Source organism: Cervus canadensis, chromosome 10 (assembly GCF_019320065.1).
Source record: "Cervus canadensis isolate Bull #8, Minnesota chromosome 10, ASM1932006v1, whole genome shotgun sequence".
NCBI classification, from domain to species: domain Eukaryota; kingdom Metazoa; phylum Chordata; class Mammalia; order Artiodactyla; family Cervidae; genus Cervus; species Cervus canadensis.
In genome coordinates, this window is record NC_057395.1 from 4,399,153 (window position 1) to 4,426,329 (window position 27,177).

At 42.8% G+C, this 27,177-nt stretch overlaps 1 protein-coding gene across 14 annotated transcripts in view; it reads right to left on the minus strand.

Moving 5' to 3' along the window:
• CELF2 (CUGBP Elav-like family member 2) overlaps window positions 1-27,177 on the minus strand; it is a 547,972-nt gene that overhangs the window by 251,941 nt on the left and 268,854 nt on the right. Inside the window, exon 3 of one of the 14 annotated variants that reach the window (XM_043479741.1) lies at window positions 19,754-19,790. The exons of the other annotated variants lie outside the window; for them this stretch is intronic. The gene's annotated coding sequence lies outside the window, so the exon portion shown is untranslated. The remainder of the gene's footprint in view (window positions 1-19,753; window positions 19,791-27,177) is intronic. 14 annotated transcript variants of the gene reach the window in all.

A 27,177-nucleotide genomic window follows, 5' to 3' on the forward strand; every position in this document is an offset into this window, starting at 1 on the left:
ATGTGGTGCTAGCTTCAGGGACACAGTAAGGTGAAGCAGCCACACATATGCATATAATCCATTTTTTTGGAGATTCTTTCCCCATGCAGGCTGTTACAGAGTGGTGAGTTCCCTGCCATATACAGCAGGTTGTTATTAGTTATCTATTTCATATATAGCGATGTGTATATGTCAGTCCCAATCTCCCAATTTATCCCTCCCCCACCCCTTATCCCCTGGTACACATAAGTTTGTTTTCTCTATCCATGTGGAGTCTCACATTTATGTTCCCTTCCTTATTCCTCTTGTCCACGGAACCCTGGCTCCAACCACAAAGGAGGAATCCAGGGCTCCAGGCTCTGTTCACTGCAACATTTACCATTCTGTGATCAACCGGCCAAAGTCACAGGAAAATCTGAAAGTCCCTCCAGGGAAAGAAAAGCAGGCGAGAGCGGCATGCCATTGGCCCCAGAACAAAGCTTGATGTGTTTTTCTTTTCCATGAGTTAAAAACGTACAAAAGAAAGCACCAATATTATGAGGAAATTAGGATCTAGGGAAAGTAGGTCAATAAATGACCAATGCACCCTGCAAAAATCTTTGTTTTGTAAGAGATGCACATGGGAAACCCTTTAGCAAACCATTTACCAGAAAGGTGAGTAATGAGTTAAATACTTCAGGCAAAAAAAAAAAAAAAATCTATCTATCTATCTATATATGTTCAAATTTTCATCTATTTCTAAATGAGTACTCCATGAGAACCTTTTTAGAGGTTCCAACATGTCAGTTTAACGAACTTTCCCCGCCCCCACCCCATCTCAACTCTCCTGGGTTCTGGCTAGTAGTTGAATCAGTAGTGCCAAAACAGTGAAACAGGGCCCTGATGTATAATTTCCATCTTTTCTGGGAACAAATTCTACTGGGAACAGAAATGCTCTTGTCCTAATATTCTTTAGTCAGGCCCCACTATATAAAAAATTACAAGAACAGAACGGAAACTAGTAATTCTTCACTGTGCTAAGAACTGATTACAAGATTGAGCCTGTCCCCTCCTCTAAAATAATCCCTCTTACATTTACAGAATTTCAGTTTTTGAAAGTTTGATTTCTCGGACATAGATGCTCAAGCAACTGTGAGAAGTTCAACACACACAGATATTTTTTTTTTCAAACAAATACCAGACTAACTTATCTAACAAAGCCAATGAGAAATGGAAAACAGGCAGATGCGGAGACAGAAAGCTACAGCCACCTGCCTCTAGGAACCGGCAGCTGGTTAGACTTAATTCTAATAGCAGCAGATGTGGATCAAAATCTTCTTTTCATTAAATGAGTATTAGGACTTTGATTCCAATCAAAGGTCGTCCCAGAAAACAGTGGCCACCAATCTCCTCCACCTCCGAATGCCTTCTCCTTACTGCATGCTTCAAATTAAGCACAGGGATGAGGTTCCCTCTACAAGACACAATGAAAGGTCCTCCAATATCGGACTCCGCGCCATGCAGAAATTATATTTTCACAAAACGAAGTGTTTGATGGAGAAGAAGGCAATGGTTAATACATACAAGAACTAATACTGGGTTTGCCTGAAATTTACAAGAGTTGTACAGTACATTTCTACATGTCTGTGTAGGCAGTGATTCCATCTTCTGGGTAATCTTGGGGAAAACTACCAACTCTATGTTCCTTGTCTAATAGAGGGAAAAAATGGCCACACCCCACTAAATATATGTAACCATCCACTCATTCCATGAAAATTTTAGTGAGCAATCATGATGGGTCAGAAACTGGACACTTACTAAGAAATAATCCATTAAAGATGCTAGCACAAAGACTTGTAAACATACAAATTTGTTCAAAGAAAAAGCACAGGGAACTAACATGAAGGAGGTCCCTACTTGGACCATTTACACATGACCCCACTTAATTCTCATAATGTGAGCCTATGTAATTTCCATTTTTTTAGATGGCTATATAACTTTAGTGGTTAAAGAACTCACTAAGATGACACTCAGTAGCAAAGCCAGTCTTTGAACTGGTGTCTGACAAGGGCAAACCCTTTTCATCCTACCTTACCAGCTCTTACAAATACAGCCAAGACATTTCTGAACCTGGGAGCACTTCACAGTGGTTTACACTCTCGATTATTCAGCCAGGTTCATTTTTTCAGTTATGAGTCATACAAATGATGAGCAACTAACTGATCCCACAGCGATCTGGTTCTTATTACTAAATGCTCCTGTCATCTGTGCTGTGTCCTGGAAATTCTGACCATACACCAGGATGCGGCCAGGTGACAGCAAAAGCCAACCCAAGAGAGGGCTAAGTGACCACTTCTCTATTTTGAATAGCCAGACTCCATGGACCTGCAGTTTCCCCACATTTTTGTGGAGGAGACAGCTGTCCATCAACCCCCAAAGCTGGGCATGTACTAAAACCAAAGTCCACATGTGGAATATAAAGAAATTATGGAATAAGAAATCACTTAGGTGATAGGACTTTGAGTAGATCCTTAAAAAATGAATGAAATCTACACTTTTTTTTTTTTCCAGATGCCTTCCTCTGTACCCAATCATTCTGAAGAAGTTTAAGAATGCTTTTGTTTAATAATTTCACAATTTGTATGGAAATACAAAAAACCTCGAATAGCCAAAGTAATCTTGAGAAAGAAGAATGGAACTGGAGGAATCAACCTGCCTGACTTCAGACTCTACTACAAAGCCACAGTCATCAAGACAGTATGGTACTGGCACAAAGACAGAAATATAGACCAATGGAACAGAATAGAAAGCCCAGAGATAAATCCACGAACCTATGGACACCTTATCTTTGACAAAGGAGGCAAGGATATTCAATGGAAAAAAGACAACCTCTTTAACAAGTGGTGCTGGGAAAACTGGTCAACCACTTGTAAAAGAATGAAACTAGAACACTTTCTAACACCATACACAAAAATAAACTCAAAATGGATTAAAGATCTAAATGTAAGACCAGAAACTATAAAACTCCTAGAGGAGAACATAGGCAAAACACTCTCTGACATAAATCACAGCAAGATCCTCTATGACCCACCTCCCAGAATATTGGAAATAAAAACAAAACTAAACAAATGGGACCTAATGAAACTTAAAAGCTTTTGCACTACAAAGGAAACTATAAGCAAGGTGAAAAGACAGCCCTCAAATTGGGAGAAAATAATAGCAAATGAAGAAACAAAGGATTAATCTCAAAAATATACAAGCAACTCCCGAAGCTCAATTCCAGAAAAATAAATGACCCAATCAAAACATGGGCCAAAGAACTAAACAGACATTTCTCCAAAGAAGACATACAGATGGCTAACAAACACATGAAAAGATGCTCAACATCACTCATTATCAGAGAAATGCAAATCAAAACCACAATGAGGTACCATTACACGCCAGTCAGGATGGCTGCTATCCAAAAGTCTACAAGCAATAAATGCTGGAGAGGGTGTGGAGAAAAGGGAACCCTCTTACACTGTTGGTGGGAATGCAAACTAGTACAGCCGCTATGGAAAACAGTGTGGAGATTTCTTAAAAAACTGGAAATAGAACTGCCTTATGACCCAGCAATCCCACTTCTGGGCATACACACTGAGGAAACCAGATCTGAAAGAGACACATGCACCGCAGTGTTCATCGCAGCACTGTTTATAATAGCCAGGACATGGAAGCAACCTAGATGCCCATCAGCAGATGAATGGATAAGGAAGCTGTGGTACATATACACCACGGAATATTACTCAGCCGTTAAAAAGAATTCATTTGAATCAGTTCTAATGAGATGGATGAAACTGGAGCCCATTATACAGAGTGAAGTAAGAACATTACAGCATACTAACACATATATATGGAATTTAGAAAGATGGTAACGATAACCCTATATGCAAAACAGAAAAAGAGACACAGAAATACAGAAGAGACTTTTGAACTCTGTGGGAGAAGGTGAGGGTGGGATGTTTCGAAAGAACAGCATGTATACTATGTATGGTGAAACAGATCACCAGCCCAGGTTGGATGCATGAGACAAGTGCTCGGGCCTGGTGCACTGGGAAGACCCAGAGGGATCGGGTGGAGAGGGAGGTGGGAGGGGGGATCGGGATGGGGAATACGTGTAACTCTTGGCTGATTCATATCAATGTATGACAAAACCCACTGCAATGTTGTGAAGTAATTAGCCTCCAAACTAATAAAAAAAAAAAAAAAAAAAAAAAAAAAAAAAAAAAAAAAAAAGAATGCTTTTGTTTTTACTTCTATGCCAATAAATACAGAGAGTATCCTGAACACCACAGAGAGGGCACGGAGGTAAAACAGGAGGCAGGGTAGTTTTGTATAGTCAGTTCATGAAGGGGTGCAAGGCTCTCGCACCTCAGCGGCACTTTCAGAATACAAACAGTTCAAAGGAGGTGGCGAATTCTGCTCGAGGGCATTAATCGACTGCAGAACAACTATCTCCAGTCCAAAAGTGTTTGCTTATTTAATTCTTTAATCACACCACATCTACACTAAAGACGGGAGCAGCATGACTTTCAAACACATGCCTAGAAACAAAATTCCTCCCAGATCCTCTCTATGGAGCGTCCCTAGGTTTACAGTCTTTCCCATGGTGTTCAAGAGTACATCACAGGGACAAGAATACAGAATTGCTGGTGTTCTTTTTGCACTTTTTGTAGGCAGTGCATGAAGAGACAAAATGACCCCCACTTTGCTGATCTGATATTCCTAGCATTCATCAAGGTTTTGATGGGTACAGGACACTGTCCCGCTATATTTTTACACAGCCTTCCTGAATGGTCAGTGTGTATGGGGTAGGGCTCGGTGTTGGAAGATGGTGTTTTCAGGGAGGAAGAAGGTTTGCAATAAACGAGGCCAGTGACTCTAGAAATGGGCCAAGAACTGGAATGAGGCCAGCGAAAAAATACATTCAGGCAACCTCTCTCCTCCAGGACTCAGGCTCCAGCTAGTCTCTGTGGGCACCTTTATCACAGGCAGAACTTGTTCAACTCTGGAAAAGCAGTGAATTCATTCCCTTTGTAGTCATTTTCTGTGAGCAAAGCATAAGTTTATGAAAGGTGAAATTTGTAGCACCCCAGAGGAAAAAACTGAACACTCCTTCCCACTGCACATGTTCCTCACAAACTCCTTTTAGGATAATACAAGAAAGAGCAATTACAGAGACACTGGAAGAGGAAATTAAAAGAAAATTTAGGCTGAATGTCTTAAAGAAGCTTTCAAATATCTCAAGCCATTAGACTGTGGAAGTGCCCTCCAAGGGAATGTGTTCAAAACTCACATGGATGAGACATCAAGGCCTGTCAGAGGGAATGACCTTGAACTAGCAGAAAACAGCTTGCTCTAGTCAATCCAAGCAGGTCATTTCCCAAACTAATTTGTATCTTTCCATTCCCTTTGGTACTTGTTTCTCAAGGATTATTTTGGGCTTTCGTTGCAAAACTCCTCATATATATAATTTATGTCTCAATCCTGATGTAGCCGTTTGTGTATCAGACAATTGTCTTCCTCCTACAAATTTTTTCTTCTATTCACACACAACTTTTAGAGCTATGGGACTGGAATTCATAAAAGTGAAATTAGCTTTATGTTTATGTGTGCCGGATGGTAAAGATTATGGGGGAATTGTTCATAATTCATCTGTCAAGAGGCTCACTTGGCCTTTCCATTCTGAGAGTGTCAGGGTGTTGAACACACTTAGCAATAAATGGCTAACACTGAAAGTAATGACCTTCCAGTTTCAACTTTAAGTTTTGCTAACAGAACTAATAACATGTATTTTTATAGGGCTCAGAGGACTTGCATCATTTTCCAGGAGGCAGAAGAACACATACTCACAACCACATATTTGGAGGACAGAAGCTTCTAACACCAACAGGCTGACCTAATTACTTTTGATATTTTGCTCCCAGTTATGGTGTCAAGTCTCTAGTTACAAAAGACTTAAAAGAACACCTTAAATATTGGACTAAATCAGACCTGACCCACTTGGGATGATTTACGGTTTTTTTTTCCAGTGTAGTATTTGCTCACTTAACTAAGTTTGCCTTTAAAAAGAAAGAAGAAAACAGTAGCAGTTATCATCATTATAGAAATGTCAATCAAAACAAAACTAACCAAGGAGAAGCCTTTTCCAATTCTAGGTTCACACATCACTTCCATCTTTTCACAGTTTCTAGAGCCATTCTATAGGTAGACAATCCGATTTTTCTAATGCTAACCCTAAGTTCTGTCTGAACTACCACCCCGCCAGGAGACACTGACCACATGTCTCAGGTTTAATGGTTTTTAAAACCACAATGGATCTGGGAAATTACCATTTTGAACATGAGGAAATTCAGGTCCAGAAAAAAATACAGCAACTCACCTAAGGTGACGGAGCCTTGAATGGCAGAGCGAGAATGACAAGGCAGATCTGATCTCCAAGCCCAAGACCCATCACTCAGACTCTGTCTACTGTAATCTGCTTTCTGGAAGGCTCCATGATACCAATAACCCAAATTAGATTTCCAAGGCAAGCTCTCCTCTTGTCAATCCCCTTTAAGCCTGAAAATCCACTACTGATGACCAATGCCTTGATTTGTGGAGCTCAAACCAGGTAACTTAAAATTTCCTCAGGCTTTAGGAAGCTGAAAACAAGATAATGCCCCGGATCCATGCAATGCTTCCTCTCTCATCTACTCTTAAGAATTTTGTTGTTGTTGTTGTTTTTTAATCTATCAGCAATCTAACTAGACTTCTTAAAAGCAAGGTATCATGACTTTTCCTTTTTAATAACTTCAGAGTTTTTTTTCTAAACCAATGTTCTGAAATAATCAGGGTCCCTCACACTAAAAAAAAGTACGCTGATGCATTATTGTAAAGAAAGCTTTTGACAAAAATCTGGAAAAAAAGAAGAGATTTTTGCTTTGATCCTTCTGAGATGTTAATGTTAGCAGTAAATTAAAGATGTCAATCAAGTTAGATTTTGCTCTCACACCAGTATCTTTTTTCTTGCCCAGGAAGTTGCTAGGCATCATTTCACAGTATCTGCTAGCCTGGGTTCTTCATCAGTATTACTCTTCATTTCATTCCTAAGAATTTTCAACAGTTTCTCCCTTCATTTTATCCTTGCCAATGGTGTCACCTGCTCTGCTGCAAGTATTTTATCCCCAAAAGACAGGTCTCTTAAATGCGAAACCAAACGGAAACAAAGGCGAGAGAACATATATTCACATTTAGAGTCTGGACATCGGAATCAATACGTATTGCTCAGAGCATTAACCCACTTTATTGTCACAGCAGCCTTCTTCTGAGCTTCTTAAACGTCTTGACAGATAGAACAAAAGAGATCTTAATGACCCAGATAACCACGATGGTGTGATCACTCACCTAGAGCAGACATCCTGGAGTGTGAAGTCAAGTGGGCCTTAGGAAGCATCACTACAAACAAAACAAGTGGAGGTGATGGAATTCCAACTGAGCTATTTCAAATCCTAAAAGATGAAGCTGTGAAAGTTCTGCACTCAACATGCCAGGAAATTTGGAAAACTCAGCAGTGGCTATAGGACTGGAAAAGGTCAGTTTTCATTTCATCCAAAGAAAAGCAATGCCAAAGAATGTTCAAACTACCACACAATTGCACTCATTCCACCCGCTAGCAAAGTAATGCTCAAAATTCTCCAAGCCGGGCTTCAACAGTCCATGAACCGAGAACTTCCAGATGTTCAAGCTGGATTTAGAAAAGGCAGAGGAACCAGAGATCAAATTGCCAACATCCACTGGATCATAGAAAAAGCAAGTGAATTCTAGAAAAACATCTACTTCTGATTCACTGACTATGCTAAAGCCTTTGACTGTATAGATCACAACAAATTGGAAAATTCTTCAAGAGATGGGAATACCAGACCACTTTGCCTGCCTCATTGAAACCTGTATGCAGGTAAAGAAGCAACAGTTAGAAACAGAAATGAAACAACAGACTGGTTCCAAATTGGGAAAGGAGTACGTCAAGGTTGTATATTGTCACCCTGCTTATTTAACTTATATGCACAGTACATCATGCGAAATGCCAGGCTGGATGAAACACAAGATGGAATCAAGACTGCCAGGAGAAACAGCAATAACCTCAGACAGGCAGATAACACTAACCTTATGGTGGAAAGTGAAGAGGAAATAAAGAGCCTCTTGATGGAGGTGAAAGAGAAGAGTGAAAAAGTTGGCTTAAAACTCAACATTCAGAAAACTAAGATCATGGCATCTGGTCCCAACACTTCATGGCAAATAGATGGGAAAACAAAGGAAACAGTGAGAGACTTTATTTTCTTGGGCTCCAAAATCACTGCAGATGGGGACTGCAGCCATGAAATTAAAAGATGCTTGCTCCTTGGAAGAAAAGCTATGACAAACCTAGACAATGTATTAAACAGCAGAGACATTACTTTGCTGACAAAGGTCCATCTAGTCAAAGCTGTGGCTTTTCCAGTAGTCATATATGGGTCTGAGAACTGGGCCATAAAGAAAGCTGAGCGCTGAAGAATTGACACTTTTGAACTGTGGTGTTGGAGAAGACTCCTGAGAGTCCCTTGGACTGCAAGGAGATCAAACCAATCAATCCTAAGGGAAATCAGTCCTGAGTATTCATTGGAAGCACTGATGTTGAAGCTCCAATACTTTGGCTGCTTGATGAGAAGAGCAGACTCATTAGAAAAGATCCTGACATTGGGAAAGACTGAAGGCAGGAGGAGAAGGGGATGACAGAGGAGGAGATGGTTGGATGGCATCATGGATTCAATGGACATGAGTTTGAGCAAACTCTGGGAGATGGTGAAGGGCAGGGAAGCCTGGAGTGCTGTAGTCCACAGGGTTGCAAAGCGTTGGACATGACTGAGCAACTGAACAACAAAATAGAATAAAACACTCCATCAGACTAGTCTTGATGATCAAACTACCATCTCTCTCCAACTTTCCTGATCATGTCCTTCTTATACACGGAGACTCCACCCTAGTCAATCTTTACTCCTTAATGAGGTATTGTTGCACAGAACAATCTTTCTATTGACCCACTCTCACACTAACCTGAGTCTACTTTGTTCTATTTAAAAAGTGCACCTGTGTGTATATGATATGCTAATGGAATAAGGTGCTGTGGCATGACAGTTTCTTTCAGTATTTTGTACACGAATTAGACACACGTCCTCAGATAATAAGCACGCTTTCCAAAAGCAGAGGCCGCTGTGCGGCTCCCCACGCCTCTGCCACTCAGACGTAGTCATCAAGGAAGGAGGAGACAGTCATGCGGCAAGGGCCAAGGTGGTTCACTTCTCAGGCCCAGGGACCCAGACAGGCATCTTCCCATAGTAACAGCAGCAAACTAGAATGCCATCAAAAACAGCTCTTGGCTAGTTCCCTTTTGAGTTCAAGAGGGTTTCTTTCCGTACCCCAACTGAGAACCTATCTGTATACTGTTTTCTAGGAGAAAATAAGCTCTAAAATTTAAATATGCAGCTTAACATGGCCCCTAAATGGCATCAGCCAGTAGTTCAGACTGTTCTGCTTTAGGTATCTGAACGTAAGAAGGACACACAGTTCCCACTGCTGGACAAGGTCACAGTGGGTCTTTACTAAGGAATAGGTGTCTTCCTACGCAGAGGTTCAAGCAAGGCCATGCCCAGGTGATCACTCTGATTTGCGTCCGCTTACACATGTGCTGCCAGTAACACTGGGTCACAGAGGGACTGCAGGAAATGGATGGCATCTGTTCACCCATTTTTCAGTCGTGTCCAGCTCTGTGACCCCATGGATGTTGCCCACCAGGCTCCTCTGTCCACGGGATTCTCCGGGCAAGGATACTGGAATGGGTAGCCATTCCTTTCTCCAGGGGATCTTCCCAACCAAGGGATAGAACCTGGGTCTCCTGCATTTCAGAAAGATTCTTTACCATCTGAACCACTAGGGAAGGTACCGTTTCAAAGGATAATGGGTCCCATTTCCATGCCAAATATTAGTTAGGGAACCCAAATAACACCAACCAGACCTCAGGTGGACTCTCTCCCTTTAATTCCACGTTGCTCCTAAGGCAGTGCCAAGATATTTTGAGAATGGAGGTATTCATTTCAATGATGACATCTGACTTCAGAATAGAGCTGAGATACTTTCCAAGAATGGAGAACTAGGCTAGAAGCCAAAGTCACTAAGCAACTTCCAATCTTTGGCCATTTTTTTCAAACTCCCTTGAACAGTAATTCCTACCTCTTTTGAACGTATTTCAAAACGATTTTTTGCTCCCTCATGCGATAATAGTTGAACTTTTTCGATACCTGATGACTGAGGATATACAGAAGGATGTGTAAAGTATTTGAGTTTAGCAATATGGTTCAAAACTTTTCACTTTACTGATCAAAACAGCAGCAAAATGGATCACGCAAAAGTTGTGACGCACACATGTGCACATAGACCTCTACAGATAATGCTTGATGTACTCAAAGATTTTAGAATTTCTGCTCATTAACTCTGCAGTCCTCTCAGAGGCTTAGAGGCACAGAGGCTGGAAATGATTTCTCTAAAATAGTCTTTCAAATCCCAAGCTTCCAAGTTCTATGACTCAAATATACAAAAATATTTTCACTTGGTGGACATTTGCTTTGTACAAGCCCCTGGCTGGGACAGGCACTGATTCTTGTCATCACGCTGTGAAGGGCGTGATGTTTGGTTAGAACAGGTGCCTAACATGCTCTGTGCGTGCTAAGTCGCTTAGTCATGTCTGACTTTTTGCGACACTATGGACCATAGCCCGCCAGGCTCCTCTGCCCAGGGGAATCTCCAGGCAGGAATACTGGAGTGGGTTGCCATGCCTTCCTCTTGGGGATCTTCCCGACCCAGGGACAGAGCCCAGGTCTCCCACATCTCCTGCACTGGCAGATGGGTTCTTCACCTCTAGTGCCACGTGGGAGGCCCGACGGGCTTTATCTCAATTTTAATCCTCAACAAAGCCCCCTGAGGAGTTGATCCATTACCTCCACATTACAGACAACAAATCCAAGGTTCAGAGAGGGCCACAGTTAAACATCCAGGAAGGGGAAGAGCAGGATTCAAACTGTCTAGTCCAGCTGCCACCTCATGCTTCATATCTCCTGATTTGCTGTCTATGCTGTGTATCACCTCACCTAAAATAAACTGCCTTTCCATCTGGCTCAGTTCCAACATATCACTGACTGTTTACTTATCTATTTATTTGGCTATGCTGGGTCTTCGCTGCAGCATGGGGGATCTAGTTCCCCAACCAGGGATCAAACCTGGGCCCCCTGCCTTGGGGTGTGGAGTCTTAGCCACTGGACCACCAGGGAAGTCCCCATGTGAGTGTTTAATCAATGTGTGCTAATCCACAAAACCATGAAGATTATGAGGGTAAAGCCTATGTATGATTTTGATTCCCAGCACCTGGAATCAAGCAGGGCGCACAATAGGTTCTCAGTAGGGACCTTAGGAAAGTGGATCCCGACTCAGTTCTGTTTTTCTCACCACGTTCTGTGAAATAAGTGAAACTGCCCATTATTGCTTCATCATTTTTCTCTATGATTATATATTTTCATACTTTCCTTCACCTCTCCAGCCTTGACAGCAAGATACTTGACAACAATGAAGGCAAGAAGTATTTACCAGGTACTTACTGGGGGCAGATGGTTTACCTGTTTGGCTTTGAAATTCCCAACATTGTGCAAAGTGAATGAGTGTTCTCATTTTACACATAGGAAACCGGGATTCAGAAGGTGAATTAGCTTGCCTGAGACCACAGAACCAATAAAGAGAAAAAGAGAGGCTCAGACTCCTGCCTGATCTGACTCTAAATAACCTGTGATCTAGTCCATCCCCTGAAACGTACACCAGGGAACCATGTTCTCTCTCTGTTACAACCACCCAGAACAACAAGCTTCCTGCCTTAGAAACAACACTGACTTAAGTGGTATTGTCCAAAGAGCTATGACTCAATTTAAATCAATATTCAGATTTAACAAGTTTTGTTTTGTTGTTTTTTTCCCTGTAAAGCTGGTACTCTCCCTACCGTGTGTGTAGAATCTTAAGTAAAAGTGGAATATATGCCACACAGGACTGAGCAGCACTTTCAGTTTCCTTAGAAAACATAAAGTCGGCTCCAATACATTAATCCCGGCAACGGGTTACGCATCTCACACATCTCAGACCTTCAGAAAATTCAGAAAGTTAGTTCCCCGGCGAGGGATCTGCCTTTTACCAGCACCTGAAAAATATATTTCCACTGGCTCTCATAATGCTTGTTCCCATAAAATCGAATGGCGTCAAGTTAAGCCCCGTGATTTTAAATCTGTCAAACACGCACATGTGTACGTGCTCTTGAAAAGAGGTTACGACGACTTCTCCCTCAGAACATTTTGGCCTCAAATGTTTCTGTTAGATGCTTGGGCTCCTCCTTTCCAAATGCAGAAGGGAGTTCATGAGATGACGTTGTTAACAGCCATTAAGAGGTTAGTGCGACATTAAGTGAGGATCAACGGGGAGGTAGGAGGGAATTGGGAGTGCATGGCACAAATTCAACTCCCTCTCACTGCAGCATCTACCTCTTGGTAAGAGTATCTTGTCACGTCACATGACATTGCTGCTGCAGACCCAGGAAGAGGGTTTGGCCCAGCAACATCCATGCCAGTGGTCTTGGGGGAGGGGGTGAGTGTGTGTGTGGGTGGGGTGGTGGTGGTTATAAACCTCAGCATCACCAGGGATCCCATACTCACTAGACGGGCTCTCTGTCCCCAGCAGCCCCACTAGCTGGTTACATGGGAAACGATATTATAATATAAGGGCAGACTAATTTGATTAAGGGCTTCCTTGGTGGGTTGGATGGTTAAGAATCTGCCTGCAATGCAGGAAACCTGGGTTTGTTCCCTGGGTTGGGTAGATTCCCTGGAGAAGGGAATGGCAATTCACTCCTGTATTCCGGAGAATCCCATGGACAGAGCAAACTCCACAGATGACTCCTCCCCAAACCTCCACAGACACACAGGCAGTGCTACCCAGGAGTGGACTGAATGCGTGGACTGGTTGGGGAAGGGGACTGTATTTCTTTTTCACTGCTGCTCCATAGACATTTACTGAATGAATAAGGCCTGACCTTAGTATTTTACATTTTCTCTAAGTTTTTCCCTACTGGTTTGAAGAGGAAAACCTCTTTCTTGCCATCTTCCCATTTTGACATGAATTTGTCAAAAACAACTACTGCAGCCCTTTATGAATGATCCAGGACACCATCACATGTGTTGTTTACTGGGTGGAAAACTAGCAGATGTGTTGTTGCTGTGTAGTAGCTAAGCTATGTCTGACTTTTTGCGACCCCAGGGACCACAGCCCACCAGGCTCCTCTGTCCGTGGGATTCTCCAGGCAAGAACACTGGAGTGCACTGCAATTTCCTTCTTCAGGGGATCTTCCCGACTCAGGGACAGAACCCGTGTCCCCTGTGTTGGCAGGCAGATTCTTTACCACTGGACCACAAGGGAAGCCCGAAACTAATTGGCCTACTAACTTTATTTTTCCATATTTCCTTCCAAAAATCATCTGAGACAGCTCCAGTGCTAAGGCCCTTCCCTTCAGCAATACAGACACTTACTGTCAGAGAAGAAGGCTGAAGGGAACAAAAAGAACCTCACACTTTTGCAAAAGGCATCATCAAGATTAAGAAATGCACACTTGGATACACAATGCAGAGTACTGACTCCCAGGACAGGTAAAGATGCTCTGGTGACGACGATGCCTATCCAACGTGTGAATACCCCAAAACCCTAGCATACATCGACCGTCTCCAAAGGGAAAACCTTTTTTAACAGAAGGTGTGATTCCCAAATTATGAACAGAAAACCTTAAAATACATAAATCGCTTAATTGCTCAAATCCTTTGATACCAAGGCACTTCACACTAATAAAAGACAAGCTTTAAAGGATTAGCAGGAATAGTCCAGCTGACAAATGATACCCAAGTCTAGAGAAAGAAATATTCCTGGAATCAAGATGAGGTCTGCACAGCTTTTGCCATATTTTCCTGCCTGGGCTTATTTCCACGGATTCTCTGATCACTGCAGAGTCTGTTCTATGCCAGGCTTACCCCGGCACAATCAACAGATTCCATCCCCGTGACTGCAGGTCACATTATCTCATGAATGAACTGCTATTTGGGTCAGTTAAGACTCTCTGCCTAGTTGAACGTGTATTTTATCTCTGGTGTTCACGCTCTATATATCAAGATTTCAGATAGTTATTGGGGGGTGGGGAAGAGACAAAATATTGGTATCAGGATACACAAGGGGCTGTGTTAATCACACTCAGTTTGAAGCAGAACAATTCACATCCTGAATAATTTAAAGTCTTTCACTCTTGAATGATGGGTTTACTTTTAAATTGAATCATTATTTTATATTCAATTACTTGCTTACCTACTACTTCCACAGTATTAAACTTTCTTTTTTTTTTTAACCAAGAAATGTTGTTTGATTTTAACTTTAAAGCTTAGGATTCTAGGAAAATAAAAGCAAGGTACTATTTGTCTTTCTATAACAGGCAAACAAAAACAATTCTGTGGTTACATGGCCAGTCCTGGGTAGAGTGCGGCAGAGAATAACTTGCTGAAAATCGTGAATTAATCCAACATCATGCATGTGGCGGGGGAGAAACAAAACCCACAAGTCAGAACAAGCGTCAAGACTCAGGAACTGATTCTGATCACCTTGCCCAGGCCCAAGAATTAGGTTAAACCGACCGACGAAAGGACCCCGCCAGTGGTATGCTCAGACAGTGACAAGGCCATAAGTCATCTTTTGCCAAAACCTAAACTCCAGAAGGAGGGGACCAAGTCATTCCAGCAAGTGCTGGAATAAAGCCTGGGAGGAGACCCTTAAAGGATGTGCTGAGCAGATTCATGAATAAAGGGTCTTCGGGGCTTCAACCGAGTGGACAGAACTAGTGGGATGAGCACGACCCCAGGAGCGGCATGAGATGATCCACACGGAACTGGGGAGGCCCAGACTGCCCCACCCCACTCAGAACAAGCACACAAACAATATTCAGGTTCCCCCTTTCAGAAAGGCTAATTTAACTGGTCAAGATGGGACCTGAGTATCAGCATGCTCAAAGAATGATCCAGGGGATTCTAACTTGGTAGCCAAAAAGGAAAACCACCTACCTACACAACACAGAGCTCTTAAATCTATACTTTTTTTTATGTAATAATGTTTTTTCTATCTTGATAAGCAAAAAAACAAAAGTCGTGTCCCTTCTTAAAGATACCTGCCGTACTGGCGTAACACATCAAAATGCATCAGAATGTTCCAATTTAAAATCGGTTGAGTATATTCTAAGAACATTTTACTTACTACCAAGTCAAAAAAATAAACTGTAAGAGACACAGAGGTAGAGAACAAACATACGGATACGAAGGGAGGAAGGGGAGGTGGGATGAAATCGGAGATTGAGAGGGACACATTAAAACGACGTACGAAAGAGGTAACTAATGAGAACCGACTGTAGCACGGGGGCTCTCCTCAGCGCTCTGTGGGGACCTGAATGGGAGAGAAGTCCAAGAAAGAGGGGCTAGATACATATGCACAGCTGACTCACTAGGCTACACGGCAGAAACTCACATAGCAGGGTAAAGCAGCTGTGTGCTACGCGCTAAGTCACTTCAGTCCTGTCCGACTCTGTGAGACCCCACGGACTGCAGCCCGCCAGGCTCCTCTGTCCGTGGGAGTTTTCCAGCCAAGAATACTGCAGTGAGTTGCCATTTCCCTCCCCAGGGGATCTTCCCAACCCAGAGACTGAACCTGCATCTCTCTAAGTCTCCTGCAGTGGCAGGCGGGTTCTTTACCACGAGTGCCACGTGGGAATACCAAAAGCAACTGTACTCCAGTAAAGATTAATTAAAACAAAACAAATAAACAACACATCTATGAGGCTTTAACCTAAATGTGATCCCAAGAGACTTTAAAAGTAGAAATTCTCCACACAGTGCCTGGCACACAGCAATGCTTTCAAATGAAAAACTCAAATAAAAACTGAGAGATAAAAATCCTACAGGTTAAATATTGAGGTTTACACGTTTCTGTGCCTAGGTTTTAAAGAGAGACCACAAGTGTTATGGTGGCTGCCGGGCCATCTCAAATCAGCATTTCTTACTGAACGATTTCCAACCACTTCACAGATAATCAAATGGGAGTAAACTTGGAAAAGGCAGCCCCTCCTCTTACATGGAGCACGTCCCTGATTATTCTACATCAAGGTACATCCAAGTAGGATGACACCCCACCTCCAGGCAAAGGAGAGATCTCAAAGCAGAAGAACCAAGGCTGTGAAATGCAGAGGATAGTAGGAGAAAAGAAACCCCACCGTTTACCCACATGATGCTTTTCCTGAAATGATGAGATTGGGATGACCAAATCTGGCATGCGGGAGGGGGGCTCCTCATGTCTCCTGAGAGGGGGTGTGTGTGTGTGTGTGTGTGTGTGTGTGTGTGTGTGTGTGTGTGTGTGTGTGTGTGTGTGTGTGTGTGTGTGTGTGTGTGTGTGTGTGTGTGTGTTGTGTGTGTGTGTGTGTGTGTGTGTGTGTGTGTGTGTGTGTGTGTGTGTGTGTGTGTGTGTGTGTGTGTGTGTGTGTGTGTGTGTGCGCTCAGCTGTGTCCGACTCTGTGAGACCCCATGGACTGCAGTCCACCAGGCTCCTCTGTCCATGGGATTTCCCAGGTAAGAATACTGGAGTGGGTTGCCATTTCCTTCTCCAGGGGATCTTCCCAATCCAGGGATCAAACCTGCATCTCTCACACCTCCTGCACTGGCAGGAGGATTCTTTACCACTGCACCACGGGGAGGTGCAAAATGCCCTTCGGATCCCAAGGACACCGCTCATCCTGTTTGGAAAGCGGCTTCATGGGCCGGCTGATCCTGGAAGCCTTGTGGGGAGGTTCCCTTTGCACCCAGGGGCTGGATTCAGTCACAAGGAGGACTCCATTGTATCTAACGTATCAGAAGAAAGGCAAGCCACCGGGCACACCTCTGAGATCCTGAGGCTGTTCAGACACTCGACGAGACAAAGTGAAATGTGAGTCCCCCAGCCCGTGCTGGCCCCTCCACACAGTCAAGGGCCCCCTCCACCCCGAAACAGTCTACATCTCTCTCCTCTTCCTCTTTGAGCACAAGCATCTAATGTCAACGGTGAGCACTTCAGATAAGCTTTTTAAGGGAAAAAAATCCGAAAAAAAGAACCACGGCCAAGTCCACCAGTTTCTGAGTACTTGCGCCAAGCTTCTGAAGGCTGAAACTGGTACTTAATCAGATAAATGCAAATAATTTAAATGCAAGGTTCTCCATCCTCCTTTAGGCAAGCGGTAAGGAAACAGAAACTCCACATGTTGGAGGGATGTCGCATATTCAATAAACAGGCTGGGGAGGCCTTGAAGGGTTCAGTTACCTTAAGAGAAAACACCACTCAGAGACTCTGGCTGCGCCCTGGGCCAGGCTTCCCTGGGCTGATGGACATCACGCACCGGCCTACCTCTGTGCTGACAGTTTTACCTGGAAAAGCTTACCGCAGGGGCTCAACTCTTTTCTTTGGGCTCCATGCCCTCCTTTCAAGGTTTAAAATCCGTGATGCACAGAAACGAGAGTGCTCGCGTGGGACGCTCTCACGCTCTCACCCCAGGCTTTCCCTCCAACAGGCTCAGCCTGGAGAAGCCACAGCAGCAGACACTTCCCCACATTCCTGTGCACCAGCTTAGTGGGGGCCCGTAACAGTCGGTTTTCACTTTAGTAAAAGGGCTCCAACCTCCCCCAGTTCTTAACAGTCAGGCCATCCATGTTATTAAGCCCGCTATGAACACCAAAAAACTCAAGCACAGGATCATCCATCCTGAAACAGAAATGAGATTCAGATCAAATCGTCAGGGATTAAGGATCAGAATACACATTATTTTAGCTGATTCACTAAAACCGCATTATCTGTCGTGTGGCCAAGCTGCGGGACGGAATGAAGCAGCGGTGGATGAGGGTCAGGACACCTGGACGGGCAGACCAAAGCTTACTGTGCTTCATGATACCGAGCTTTTTGTTTTCCTTCTAACACACTGAAGGTTAGTGGCAACCCTGCGCTGAGCAAGTCTTTCAGGGACGTTTTCCCAAAAGCATTTGCTCACATCATGTCTCTTTGTCACATTTTGGTAATTACTGCAATATTTCAAGCCTTTTCATTATCATTCTATCTGTTCTGGTGATCTGTGATCAGTGATCTTTGATGTTCCAAGGCAAAAAGATTGACTAGCTAATGGTTCAGATGATGGTTATTATTTTTCTAGTAAGAAAGTATTTTTAAATTAAGATACGTACTTTCTTTTAGACATAATGTGATGATGAACTTAACAGACTTTGGCATAAATGTAACTTTTCTATGTACTAGAAAACAAAATATTCACATGACTCACTTTATTGCAGGGGTCTAGAACTGAGCCCCTGATAGCTCTGAGGCAGCTTTATTCCTTGGTGTCAGGCCCTGAAGGCATCATTTCACCTGCCCGTGGCTTTATTTTCTTACATGTGGAATACAGGAAGCAATGCCTCAGCTGCTGGCTTACTGGATGGTTGAAAAATAGTGCTTTACCCTCTAATAGCTCTTACAACCAACAGAAGTGGGACACAAACATGATGTAACTCACTGCAATGCAGCCTTTAAAACTTTTCACCAAAGAAACACACAGGAGACCTAGACAGATTCCACCTGTAGGACAATTTGCAGACAGTACATACAATGTGACTACGTGGCTGAGTTCAGGCTAACCTGGTCTTGTGTTTTATTTATCTTCTTTTGCATTCATAGAAATACTAAAACCGAAACGGGGCACGCTGAATTCTCCAGGAGTTACAGGTGAGAGGGTTTTAACATCAGATCTGTATTTTTTTTTCCTTCAGATAATATATTCCCATTTGGTTGGGAATAAAAGAGTTTCCTTTTGGGCAGTTTCAGTTGATTTCCAGGCAATCTAACGACACCACCCAAAAAAGAGAAGAAAAAAAAATTCTACTTAACTTGCAAACTTGGCTAACTTGGTTAGAGACAAAAGCAGAACTAGTTTTGCTAAATATATTTATTCCTTGTGGGGGACTGCCAGCCAATAACAGGATCTCACTGGAAGTCACATCTTAAGATATATCTTTGTGATAACAGGGGTTAGAGGAATGAGGCTGGGTTTTGGGGAAACAGGCAAGAATACAGGCTTCTGGATCAGCACGGAGGTTCCTTAAAAAACTAAAACTAGAACCACTACCATGTGACCCAGTCATCCCACTCCTGGGCATATATCTGGAGAAAAACACAGTTCAAAAGGAGATAAGCTCCCCAATGTTCACTGTAGCACTGTATACAACAGTCAGGACATGGAAGCAACTAAAAGTCCATCGAAGGATGAATGGATAAAGAAGACGTGGCACACATATGCAATGGAATATTTCTCAGCCATAAACAGAATGAAATAATGTCATTTGGAGTAACATGAACTGACCTGGAGGTTATCATACTAAGTGAAATAAGCCAGACAAAGATAACTATCCTGAGATAAAAGGAGAAGGGGGCATCAGAGGATGAGCTGGCTTGACAGCATCACCTACTCAATAGGCACGAACTTGACCAAACTCTGGGAGACAGTGGAGGACAGGGGAGCCTGGCAGGCTGCAGTCTATGGGGTCGCAAAGAGTCAGACATGACTTACCGACTGAACTACAGCAACAAATCACTTACATGCGAATCTAAAAAAAACATGATACAGATGAATTTATTTACAAAACAGAAACACCCGCACAGACTCAGAGAAGGAATTTAAGGTTACCTGGGAGGAAGGGTATGGGGGATGGATAGATTGGGAATTTGGGATCAACATGGACAGACTATTAAAACAGATAATCAACAAGGACCTACTGTAGTACATAGGGAAGTCTGCTCAGTATTTTGAATAACCTAAATGGGAAAAGAAATTGAAAAAGAATAGATACATGTATTACTGAATCACTTTGCTACATACCTGAAACTAACAACACTGTTAATTGACTATGCTCCAATATAAAATAAAAATAAAAAAAAAAAACAGGCTCCCGTATTTCCCAAGTAACACCTTGACAATCATCACCCCTAGTTAAGACCTCACAGCTAGAGGCCAGCTTCTAGAACTTCATTAGGAAAAAGAAAAAAAAAAAATAATAATATTTCAATGACTTTGAGCACAAAATTAGCATTTGTATCCATAGAGGCCAAGCACTGGTAGATTAACACTTATTCAAATGAAATCCTCCGCGTCAAGGCCCTGCCTGGGGCTTCTTTCTAAGAGTTCCATGGTGAGCAATTGTTTATTATGCCATTAACTTGTTTTTTCCTTTTTCTCTTTCTCTAGATTAACATTTAGCAAAATGAAAACCTCCTCCAGCTACTTACCTGGCTGTACATAAGACATTCACAGAAGCTGCTGCTCCCTGGGGCTCAGAATTCCACTCCCGGAGCACCCCAACAGGGGTGGTGGGGAGGGTGCCCCCTGCAGGCAGCCGCCTCCCGGAGCCCAGCCCGCGGGCATCATCCTCAAAGTCGGCACTGGGACCTCAGGTTCTTCCCGGGCCTGGACCAACTGCCTCTGGAGGTCACTGGTTCATCAGGGCAGCCCGATTCCTTGTTACATAGCTGGCACCGGAGCCTACTGGCGCGGCTGCTTGCTAACTGTCCTAGCACGACCTCCCTTGGGCCCATCTTTGGGACTCAAGTGACAGCAGCTAACTGAATCCTCACCCAGCTGGTGAAGACCCTCTGCTCCTCCCAGGGAAAGGCCCCTCCAGAAAAGTGTGGTTGGGAGCCTGGCCGTGGGACCCAAGGCCCCATAGAAGGGCCCTTCCCTTCTATGTATGTAAAATTCCTCCAGCATCAGGACTTCTGGATTTCTTTCTTTGTTTTGATCTAAGTTTACCATCATTTCTAATGATTGTGGCCTGTCTGATGCTTCGTCTTGCTTCTCTGATTGGACTGCTGCTCTGCTTAACCAGAATGATGATGTTCTAGCACTAGCTCTGAGAGTCTTCTTCACGTCACCTCTTTGGAGATAAGAGGTCTACAATGTTAACGAAGCTAAAGCTTCCCACACTGGTTCCTCAGAGACATTCTGTGATGCTTCTGTCTAGAAGTCAATCAGCACACTGGGCAAACATTTCATTCTGCCTCTTACCATGTAAAACCCTTGACTCCCTTCCCGTACAACTCAAATACCTTCCAGACCTACATAAGGGTTCCTCAAAGATCCAACCGTGTTCCTCCAATCTCTCATTTTGTATCAAAATTCATTTTGTGGAATTTATGCTTACATCATCACCCAACAGCTCTCTTTACCTTGTACAGAGACTGTCACAGTATTGAGAAGTTTGAACACATGTAATAAAAACCACGATGGGCTTCCCAGGTGGCTCAGTGGTAAAGAATCCACCTGCCAATGCAGGATATGCATGCTCAGTCCCTGGGTCGGGAAGATCCCCTGGAGGAGGAAATGGCAACCCACTCCAGTATTCTTGCCTGGAAAATCCCATGGACAGAGGAGCCTGGTGGCAAGAGTCCAGGGGGTCACAAAGAGTGGAACACGATTGAACATGCACGTACAAATAAACCATTATACCCTGATGGATTACAAAATACAGAGCATGTTACTAGCCACTCATCCCCAGATCTGCATTTTAGAAAAGGCAGAAGGCAGAAGATCTAACCATTAATTCTAACAATTCATATCCCATAGGAACAACAAAGCCCCATTTATAGAATAACCATAAAATAAAATGGAGTGTGAAAGGGCATATTCTATATGCAGAATAATTTGTTCCTGTGACTATAAAGTGCACTTTAAGTAGTTTTATAGAAGTGTGGAATATAAAGTATCATGGTGCACATATATTTCTACCTCTAACAAAAATCTCCAGTTTCCTACAGAGATTTAAAAAAAAAAAAATCTATACATGAGTTCAGTATTCTCCATTTTCATTGGACAAACATGCTGAAACCAATTGTGCCTAAAACAAACAAAAACTCCTTCTAAATGCATTTCTTGGATTTAGGCCCTTGTCACAAAATCACTACTCTCCAGTGTGGCTCCCCTGGCTGCTTTTAAAGCTTTGTTTTCAAGTACAAAAGCAGATTTGAGCCTTGCTTGCCGAGAGTGCTGTAGATGGGATTTAAATAATACAGCAGTTGGGACTTAAAAGGAACCTTTAGAAGTGCTTGGACAGGGCATACACCAGATGGGGGAGAGGGGAGGAAGCAAACACTCACAGGCCAGAGCTTTCAAGAGGGCGCCTGGTCTCTGCTGGGTTTATGGAGTCCGCCTCGCTTCCTAACGCTATCCAGAGTTTGGGGGAGCAACTGGGATCAAAACTAGGTCAGGTTTATCAAAAAACCTTTGTTTTTCCTCTTCAGAACCCATTCCCCAGTGTCAAGGTTAGAACAGATCATAAAGACCTTCTAAGACCAGTACATCTATTCTACTCACCTACTCAGCTCTCACAGAGGAAAAGGAATATTCTGAAAGGAAGAAAATGCACCGAGGTGAGCTGCCCATATCTGTACCTTTGTTAAAACTATGCTGGATAAAATGATTATGTTCTGTTTGCCAAGTCCCTCCCTTTACTGTTCTTCTTTCAGTTATTCCAATTCAGAAACTTGGTATAAACAAGAATTTGTCCTATTTATAAAGTGCCCTGATGACGATTTTATTAATTGTAGTACTAAATAGAGGATAATAATGGGCCAACATGGACTTTAAAGGCATTCTACACACTGTAGAATCTACCTCTTTCTTTTGTGTGAATGTATATCTTTCAGCTATATTCACCCTGTGCCAATCAAAAATCCTGGGAGGAAAGACAGATAAAACAAGACTTAACACCTTTCCCATCAATACCTTTTTCAATTACCCTGGGCAATAGGAAATTTGTATAAATGATATATATATATAAACACATGGTACACAGGTTATGACCATTATAGTAATAGCAATAATTCAATGAATTTCATTATCTGCTATAGCCAGATTACGGATTTAGATCTCATATGCTAGAAAAGGAGTTTACAATATTCTGTCAACAGCATCTTAACTCTTGTTCAGTCCTTCATTTGACCTTCATGGTTCACCCAAGCACTGTCAGCTCAGAGTTCCCTCTAATCCATGGTGAAATGAGATCAATAGGACAATGTAAAGACTTTTCATAAACTGAAATTATGATAAAAGCCAGTCCTATTAATACCCACAAAGACTGTCTACTTCTTTTGAAAATTACAATGAAAGTTGATGACAGATTTTCTAATGTCTTTCCCTATCATAATAAAATCTTAGCAATCTTATGTTCTGAAGCTGAAGCTCCAATACATTGGCCACCTGATGCGAAGGGTTGACTCGCTGGAAAAGACCCTGAGTCTGGGAAAGACTGAGGGCAGGAGGAGAAGGGGGCACCAGAGGATGAGATGTTGGATGGCATCACTGACTCAGTGGACTTGAGTTTGAGCAAATTCTGGAAGATAGTGAAGGACAGGGAAGCCTGGCGTGCTGCAGTTCACAGACTTGCAAAGAGTTGGACACGACTTAGCAACTGAACAACAACAACGAAACCTTATGCTTCTTCCTCTTGGTCTAAGAACCACAGCCCTAAACATCAACCTCTTCCTAATGACACCTCAGTAACTACGGGATGGTGAAATAAGAAAGTGAAAGCGTTAGTCACTCAAGTCGCGCACTACTCTTTGTGATCCCATGGACTGTAGGCCACCAGCTTCTTCTGTCCATGAGATTCTCCAGACAAGAATACTGGAGTGGGTAGCCATTTCCTTCTCCAGGGGATCTTCCTGACTCAGGGATAAACTAGGGTCTCCTGCATCACAGGCAGATTCTTTACTGTCTGAGCTCCCAGGGAAGCAGGAAAGATGGAAGATTAAAACTTTGATGAAGAAATGCATAAAGGAAGAAAAGGTATGGCCATGGTCCCCAGGGACCATGACTGTATAAATACACTCCAGTTTTGCAAGAATCACCATAAGAAGCATCACCTGTACACGTCTGCGTGCCAGGCGCTGCACTGCTGTGAATCTCATCACACCACACAACTGAAGGAGTCAGTCCAAGAATGTGTTGCTTTCTAAAGAGACTAGCATCGAAATTCACAGCGGCTTTGTTTAGGCTATATCAAAACGGGATGGTTACTTGTCTTTATTTTTCAGATTATCCAAACAGTTCCACTATTTATAATACTATCAAAAACTATAAACAAAACTGCCAAAAGTAAATTCAAGATGAGCTGATAGAGAGATTAGAGTCTGAATCTGCAAATAAACTGGTTCAGTCTTTTTTAAATATGTATTTACTGGAACAAAAACAAATGATGAAAATTTGTTGATGCCAAAGAAAAACAATTATGTCAGCCTACAAGTGAAGAAGGAAAAGAAAGAGAGAACACCATGGGATACCTCCTCCTAATCCAGCCACCACACATAGTTCAAATTGCTCTTGAATGTGTTTACATGCATTTTATGTCCTTGGATGTTTCTCAGGTGAAACACAAGACCAGTGTGGTTGAAAGGAAAGGATCTGTGAAAATCCTGAACAAGATCGGAACATCCACCTACTTAACCGAAGAGATGGCCCAGTGAGGAAAAACTAATTAACAGTTGATCCAAGGGAAAAAAGAAAGCCCTTGTGTGACATTTTGTTAGTAAAGTGACTGTAACAATAATAACAATAAATGTCCAGAGAATATGTCCATAATTACAAGGCTTGTGGCTAACAATTTGGACACTAAGTGGATTCTTCTGAAGGACTCCTCCAACCTGTGAGACTACAACTTACTATGCTGTGACCTTGGTTTTCTATTAAATAAAAATCTCTGACGCAATAAACCCAATACTACAAGATTACACTGAAAAAGAAAAAAAAAATTTTTTTTTTTTTTGCTTGTTTTTGGCCGCACTGTGGGGCATATAGGCTTTTAGTCCCCTGACCAGGGACTGAACTGGCACCCTCTGCAGCAGAAGCAGAGTCTTAATCACTAGACCGCCAGGGAAGTCACGAGAAGAAAATATTTTTAACAAAATAACGCAGGATCCAGTCAAGAGAGAAGTGAAATAGGATCATGTGGAATTTCACTCTAAGGAAAGTAACCAGCTCTGAAGAGTCAATATGGAGCAGCTATGTGTCACCATGAGGAAAACGCTAGATTGTGACATTAGAAGACTTCAGCTCCATGCCTCTGCTAGCTGGACTACCTGCATCCACTTACTGCATCTTCCCAGGCTGCAATTTGTTCCTGTGAATTTTACTATTATAACAGGACTAGTTGTTTCATGGAGTTAACTGTTGGTTGGATCAAACAAGACTCTGGTTGTGAAAGAGCTTCCTTTGTAAAGGATCCTACAATGTAATTGCCAGAGAAGTTTATAAGGATCCAGAGAAAGACCAACCACCAACAAGACCAGTAAATTATGGTAAGTGAATTATACTCTGTGCTATGCTTAGTCACTCAGTCAAGTCAGACTCTTTGCAACCCTATGGACTGCAGCCCACCAGGCTCCTCTGTCCACGCAGATTCTCCAGGCAAGAATACTGGAGTGGGTTGCCATGCCCTCCTCCAGGAGATCTTCCACAGGGATTGAACCCAGATCTCCCACATTGCAGGCAGACTCTTAACCAACTGAGCCACCAGGAAAGCCCAAGGATACTGGAGTGCATAGACTATCCCTTCTCCAGAGGATCTTCCCTACCCAGGAATTGAACTGGCGTCGCCTACATTGCAGGCAGATTCTTTACCAGCTGAGCTACCAGGGAAGCCTGAATTATACTCTATCTGAAGTTAATTTTTTAAACATGGCAGCTCTTGGTTCTGGGTGGGGCAGAGGTCCCATCTGATAAAGCTACAGAGCAGGACCCAAGACCATTGCAACAGTGATCATCTCCTGAACAAAGTGCCTCAGTACTTGGCAATCGGGTGATTTTTCAGGCCAAACAACCCAGACTTTGCTAACAGGATAAAGGAAAAGTCTCTCCTAGGTGTCTGGATCAAACAAGGTGGGATCATAGTAACTCAAAGCTAGACTATCTCAATTAGATTTTGCAATGTCTTTGAAAAAAGGTAATGATCTCTACTGCTACATCTTCTCCAAATTCCCCCAAATGGTCTAAAGATCCAATTTAGCAAAGCAAAAAGTATTAACAGCAGCAACACATACACAAATGAGAACAGAAATCCCAAAGTCCAGGAAGCAGTTAAGGTCATGAAACTGTAGGGGAATCCTGCGCAGCAGCAAACGGGAAGATGTTTCACCTGAAGCTCAAACCTTTCATCCAAGTGAAGCCTGGACCAGTTCCACCCCCAATTAAATCAGAATTATCTAATTGTGTGATTGTTTGATTAGTATCTGCCTTCCTCTCGAGTGTAAGTGCCAGAAAAAGCAGTCGGCGTATCTACCCTGAAACATCAGCCCGCAGTGCAGCGCTGGCACTTACTAGGTACTTAATATACACTGAATAAAGAAGTCAAAGGCAGTATCTGATCGGGAAGGCATCAGACTGACTTCCGTAAGCACGCCCTGCTAGGGTTATTATTATGTTTCATCTAAGCCAGCTAAGCCAAAGAGGCAAACCCAGAAGAATATAAGCTAGGACCCGCTGGATTTAAATATTTTCCATAAATAATACATAAATGGATAATTGAGAGAGAACTGAATATGTTTCAGTTGTTTTCAATATTCCAAATGTAAGTAGGCATATTTTGTGTCAAATGAAGGAGAAGGGATGTGTTTAAGACAGCATCCTCCTCACTGCATGGCCCCTGTGCAATCCATCACAGGTTTTAAGAAGGCTCTTAAAGGGTAAGCTTTTCAAGAAGAGTTCTCTTTTTTTAGGAAACTAGAAACCAAAGCTCACAGAGATTTCAGCTCGGAATCCTTACCCCTCCCAGGCACCAGGTCTTTCTCTTTTAAGAAATCCACCTGCAAAGCAGGAAATCTGGGTTGGATCCCTGGGATGAGAAGATCCCCTGGTGAAGGGAATGGCTACCCACTCCAGTATTCTTGCCTGGAAAATCCTATGGAGAAGAGGAGCCTGGCAGGTGATCGTCCACTGGGTCACAAAGA